Source organism: Peromyscus eremicus, chromosome 2 (genome assembly GCF_949786415.1).
Source record: "Peromyscus eremicus chromosome 2, PerEre_H2_v1, whole genome shotgun sequence".
In the NCBI taxonomy this organism is placed as follows: Eukaryota; Metazoa; Chordata; class Mammalia; order Rodentia; family Cricetidae; genus Peromyscus; species Peromyscus eremicus.
The window spans coordinates 160628467-160635176 of NC_081417.1; positions in this window are offsets into that span (position 1 = coordinate 160628467).

A 6710-nucleotide genomic window follows, 5' to 3' on the forward strand; every position below is an offset into this window, starting at 1 on the left:
TATATAATCTCTTATGGTAGATGTTCTGTGCATTATAGAGGGCTCTGGAAAAGGATCTCTAGTCTCTACTAACTACATGCCAGTAGGCCAGTAGGCCATGTTGTTCCCTCATAGAAACCTCAAATATCTCCATATATTGTCAGATGTCCTCTTAGGGAGCAAAAATCACACACACACACACACACACACACACACACACACACACACATAGAAGAAATCTGTACTCAGTGACATATACTCTAGAATGTAAGCCAAGTTTCTCAACACTGTAAGAAGACATAACATCCAGGAAAGTCCAAGGTGATCAGAGTAATAGACCCTGCTCGATTCTCTGCCTGTCTGTACACATCAATTCAATAAGCTTTGCCAAGTAGCAAGTATGTGTCAGGGCTGGTCTGAGAACTGTAGGAAAAGCATAGGACAAAGGAGATGCCTTAAAGAGCTGCCTTAAATATATAGTATAATGAGCTACAATATGTGTGAATGAGAAAAAACGAGCAAGTGAGAAGGATGTGAAGTGTTGGGAGGGGGCAGTGTTGATGTGTCCAGCTGGTGGTGGCCTAGAAAGGACTCAGATGGGACAGGTCTAGGAAGAGAGGGGCCTCAGTCCACAAAGCAACTGCTAGAAAGGGCCTTGTAAGAATGGGAACCTCCAGGACAAAGGCAGAGACATCCCTGGTGTGTCTGGAAAGCAGGAGGCCTGGCCTGAATAGAGGATCACAGAAGGAAACAGGGAAACAGAGTCGACAAAGAAATGGTGGGAAGGACACAGTGGTCCCCTTCTGTCCATGTTCCAAGACACCAGTGGGTGCCTAAAGCAGCACAGTGTCTCCATCTACATACCCTATGCTTCCTGTAGATCCACACCATAGTAAAGTTTAATTTTTAAGCCTGGAGAAATGGCTTGTCAGTTAAGAGCACTTACTGTTCTTGCAGAGTGTTGTGTGGTATTTTGTTTGTTTTCTGACAAATAAGCTTGCCTGGAGATCAGAGGTTAACTAGCTAGCCACTAGTTAACCATAGAAGTTGGTGGTGGTGGCTCACGTCTTTAATCCCAGCACTTGGGAGGCAGAGACAGGATCTGGTCCCTTTCTGTTGGAGGATCCGGAGAGGTAAGACATCACTGGTGGCTGCTCCTCTGCTTCTCTGATCTTTCAGGTTCTTAACCCCGATATCTGATAGTTTTTAGTGATCAGACTAATTAGATTCATGCTTCAGGAGAGGACCCAGGTTCAGTTTGTTGCACCCATGGTAGACAGCTCACAACTGCCTGTAATTCCAGGTCCAGGGGATACAAAGACCTCTTCTGATTTCCTGGGATCCACGTGCATGTGGTGCAGGTACATACACTCAGGCCCACACTCATACACATACAACTAAAAAACAAAATTTTTTAAAAGTTCAATTTGTGGATTAGGCACAGTGAGACCCTGTCTCAAGAGGGAACGGGGAGGCAAGGGAGACTAGAGAATGCAACTTGCTTAGAAGAGTGTTTACCAAGCTTGTCCAAAGCCCTGGTTTTGAATCCCCAGCGCCGTATGTATTGGGTGTGGTGTTATACATTAGTAATTCCTGCACTTGGGAAGTGAAAGAACATCAGAAGTTCAGTCATTCTACCAAGCAAATTGGAGGCCAGACTGGGAGACATCAAATCCTGTCTCAAAAAAAAAAAAAAAAAAAAATCAGGGCCTGAAATGGCTAAGCAGGTAAAGGCACTTGCTGAGTCCAATCACTAGAACCCACATAGTGAAAGGAGAGAACTGACCCCTGTAATTGCCCCCTAGCTACCACACAAAAACACTGGCACTCACACACAAATAAATGTAGTAAAGTTTTTAATTTAGCAGAGTAAAATATTAATCACAAGTAATTATAAAATAAATCAACTACATTATACACTACTATAGAATTGTGTGAATATGGTTTTTCTCAAAATACCTTACAGTGTCCCCAGCTTTCTCCTTGTGGCAACATGAGAGCTGCAGAATGAAGTGTGAGCCGCGGTAAACCCTCTCCCTCCTTTGGTAGCTTCGGGTCCCTCACACGGTGGTGATGGCGACCGGTAGCTGATGAATACAGCCATTCTAGATATTTTTTCCAAGTGTACTTTGTGTGTTGGGGTATGTTGTGGGTGTGTTCATGTGTGTGCATATGTGTGCACAGGCCAGAGGTCAGCATGGAGTTCTCAATTGCTCATCACCTTATTATTTTTCATGCATATGGGTAATTTTCCTGCATGTATGTATGTGCACCACGTGCACGCTTGTTGCCCTCAGAAGCCAGGAGGCAGTGTCCGATCGATCCCCTGGGACTGGAATTACAGATGGTAACTGAAGCACTGCATAAATGTTAGGAATTGAACTTGGGTCTTGTGCGAGCACAGACGAGTCTCTTAACTGCGGAGCCATCTCTCCAGCCCCTAAAACCACCTTATTTTCTTGAGACAGGATCTCTCACTGAACCTGGTGCTTCCAGATGTGGCTAAACTGACTGGTTACCTCCTAGGTACTGGGATCATGAGGTAGCACCCATGAAGCTTATTATGTGGGTGCTGGGATCAAATCTCAGGTCCTCATTCTCTGCAGTCTCACACTTTGCTGACAGCTATCTTCAGGCCCCAACAACCTTTTTTTTTTTTTTTTCCTTCTTTTTTTCTGAGACAAGATCTCACTATGTATTGCTGGTTATTCTGAAACTTGCTATAGAAACAAGGCTGGCTTCCAACTCACGGATCCACATGCCTCTGCCTCCCAGGTGCTGAGATTAAAGGCGTATTACTATGCCTGGCATAACCATTTTTTTAAAGCTAAGTTTATTTAGAACACGTCAAAGAAAACAGGAGGCAAGGGCAGTAACAGGCCCTTCCTGGCATTTAAGTTTACCATCCTGTGACATTAGTCCGTCCCCACTGCTGTCACCGGCCATCTCCAGGACCTGGGTATCAGCCCAGGGCTTTTTAGCACTGATGTCTGTAGCAGAGCTGGGGACAAGATGGCCTAACGTTAGTGTTACTGAATGTCCTCCTTTTCCTGAGATAATTCAGATTATGCCTGTTGTGATGGGCTGATTAACTGTGGCTCTTTTCACTCTAAAAAAAATTCCAGTTGGGGTAACAATATGGTCACCCCACCTTCAGCTCACTTTCTCTGAAATAAGAGTTGCAGGGGGTGTATCTCTCTCTCTCTCTCTCTCTCTCTCTCTCTCTCTCTCTCTCTCTCTCTCTTTCTCTCTCTCTCTCTCTCTCAATTTTGTGTGTGTGTGTGTGCACGCGCACACAGGCAGCAGACACACATTCATATGTATGAATGCAGGCATACACCCACCATATCTACACCTGCCACAGCTAGCTGGCCCATGAGCTTCAGGGGACTCGCCTGTCACAGCTCCTCATAGAAGCACTAGGATTAATGACACACTGCCATCTCAGCTTTTATGTGAATTCTGGGCATTCACACTCAGGTCCTCATAACAGTCACTAAGTGCATTTACCCCTGTACCATCTGACCAGCCCCCAAGTGGCATTTCTTATAAAAAATGAAGACCTTTGATGAGTGTGGGGACAAGGATTGAAGTGTGGTAGTTTGAGTAAGAACAGCCCCCAAAGGCTCATAGATTCAAATGCTTGCTCATCAGGGAGTGGCACTACTTGAGAGGGATTGAGAGGTGTGGCTTTGTGGGAGGAAGTGTGTCACTGGGCATGGGCTTTGGGTTTTCAAAATCTAAGCCAGTCCAAGTGTCTCTCTCTTCCTGCTGCCTTCAGATGCAGATGTAGGACTCTCAGCTCCTTCTCCAGCACCACGTCTGCCTGCACACCACCATGTCCTGCCATGATGATAATAGACTAAACCTCAGAAACTGTGGGCCACCCCAATTAAATGTTTTCCTTTACAAGAGTTGCTGTGGTCATGGTGTCTCTTCACAGCAATAGGACACTAAGACAATGACCCACCTCTACCTGAGCTCCTCTGCCTTAACTCGGTTCCTAGAAACAGGCTAACGTATAAAAACTCAGTCCCTAGATAGTGGTGCTGTTTGTGGAGGTTTAGGAGGTAGATGTGGCCTTGTTGAAAGGAATATCTTGATGCAGGCAGGGTTTAAGAGCTGAAAGTCTTGCCTACTTCTAGTTCAATCTCTGCTTTATGTTTGAGGTTTGAAGACATGAACTCTCAGCTTTCTGTTCTAGCCACCATGCCTCTGCTCTGCCATCATGGACTCATTCCTTTGACACTATAGCCAACTGAAATGCTTTCTTCCTTACACCGCCTTGTAGTCAGAAGATTTCCTGTGTCCCAGCCTGCCAGTGGTCCAGACAAACCTCTCCCACTCGCATCCCCCAAGTAAACACACAGAGGCTTATATTATAACTGCATAGCCATGGCTCAAGCCTTTTGCTAGCTAGCTCTTATATCTTAAAATAGCCCATAACTATTCATCTATGTATCGCCACATGTTCCGTGACTTTACCTACGTCCCATTACATGTTGCTCCTTGGGCAGCTTGCCAGTGTCGCCCCACTCAGCCTTCCTCTTCCCAGAATTCTCCTTGTCTGCTTATCCTGCCTATACTTCCTACCTGGCTACTGGCCAATCAGCATTTTATTAAACCAGTGTACAAAAGCATTATCCCACAGCACTGCCTTGGCCATGGTGTTGTATCACAGTAACAGGAAGGTAGCCACAAGAAGGACTGACTGGAGTGTGCCCTGCTATGACCAGAAGGCTGAGCCAGAGACAATGGACAAAGGCAGATGTCCACTCCAGCTGTGAGTGTGCACAGTAGCCCAGGGTCCCCGTTTCTCTTCTGATGCATGACACAAATGACACATTAGATTGGTAAAAACCTTGACTGGGATAGTGGGTACCCTGTGGGAACCATCTGCTTATTCACCGCAAATCTCCCCTCACCTGTTGACCTTTTTTACACACATGTGCCAAAACTATGAGAAAGCCTGAAGAATGAGTGAAAAGATCTGTGTGTTGGGGGCGGGCTCCACGCTTCATTAGCCAGGCAGGGGAACATGGTTGGAGACCAGGGAGTTAGAGATACCCATTCTGAAGTCCCCAAGGATGTGCTCACAATGAATGGGATTCAACAACAGGCAAAAAAAAAAAAAAAAAAACAATAGCCCTTCGTTTAATTCTGAAGTTTACACGTACATCAGCACAATTCTACCCCAGCCTTTTGTATCCATGGAAACCAGTTATGATGCTACAGAAAGAGGATGCTGGCCAGATCGAGGAAGAAATAGTAGCAAAGGAGACTAGCTTCCAAATGAGCTTTGAGTAGCAGGATGACAGGGGAACCCCAGGAGCTCCACCCAGGGCTCTTGTTAGGCAAAGGGAGAACCAAGAACAAACCTGTGACTCAAGCAGAGCTCCTACCTTGGTGTGCTTTCCATTACTGTGATAAACACCATGGCCAAAAGCAACCCGGGAGGAAAACGTTTATTTGGCTTACCCGTCCAGATCACAGTCCCTCATTGAGCCAAGGCTAGGCAGAAACTCAAATAGGAACCTGAAGTCAAAACTGAAGCAGAAGCCAGGAAGGAATGCTGCCTGTGACTTGCTCCTCACAGCTTGCTCAGCTTTCTTTCTTATAGCACCCAGGACCTGATGATGACATCACCCAGAGTGGCCTGAACCTTCTCACGTCAATCAAGAAATCAAGCTGGGCACTCAGGGGCAGAGGCAGTCAAATCTCTGGTCTACAGAGTAAGTTCCAGGTCAGCCATGGCTATGGAGAAAAACCCTGCCTGAAAAACCAAAAGAAATTAAGAAAAGACCCCAGGCTGGCAGTGGTGGCGCATGCCTTTAATCCCAGAACTCAGGCAGAGGCAGGTGGATCTCTGTGAGTTTGAGGCCAGCCTGGTCTACATAGTGAGTTCCAGGATACCCAAGGTTACATGGAGAAACCCTGTCTTGAAAAACAGAAAAGGAAAGAAAAGAAAAGAAAAAAGAAAGAGAGAGAGAGAGAGAGAGAGAGAGAGAGAGAGAGAGAGAGAGGAAAGAAAGACAGAAAGACAGAAAGAAAGAAAGAAAGAAAGAAAGAAAGAAAGAAAGAAAGAAAGAAAGAAAGACAGACAGACAGACAGAAAGAAAGAAAGAAAGAAAGAAAGAAAGAAAGAAAGAAAAGGGAGGAAGGAAGGAAAAAAGAAAATGGAAAATGCCCCACAAGTTTACCTGCAGACCAGTCTGATGGAGACATTTTCTCAATTGAGATTCCTTCTTCCTCTATGACCCTATCTGTGTCAGGTTGACAAAAACACAAAGAAACAGTACAGCTTATTCATTCTAGGTTTAATTCTGAAAATCTGGAAAGCCAGGCCGCCCTTTGAGACATGCCTGTACCTTTCTGCTTTATTTTCAAGATTTAAATTTTAAAAAAGTTTATTCTCTGACCACAGGAGAAGGGCTCTCTGCACGGAAAGATGGATGGGCAGAGGTCACACCTGGGCCCAAATCTGGGCATCAAGCAGAGCCATGATCCCTAAGAAGGTTCTAGAAGAGAACCTTGTCTCTTCCTCGTTCTAGTGACTGCAAGTGTCCTTGGCTTCAGGCCCCGCTGCTGCCAAATAGCCTTCATCCCCGGGTCTTTTTCTTATAAGAACCCTTATCACCCCTAGATCCAGGGCAATTTAACTCTGAGGTCCTTTAGTGATAGCTGCAAAACCTTTTTCCCAAATTCGAATCACATTCCCAGGTCCTGGGGTC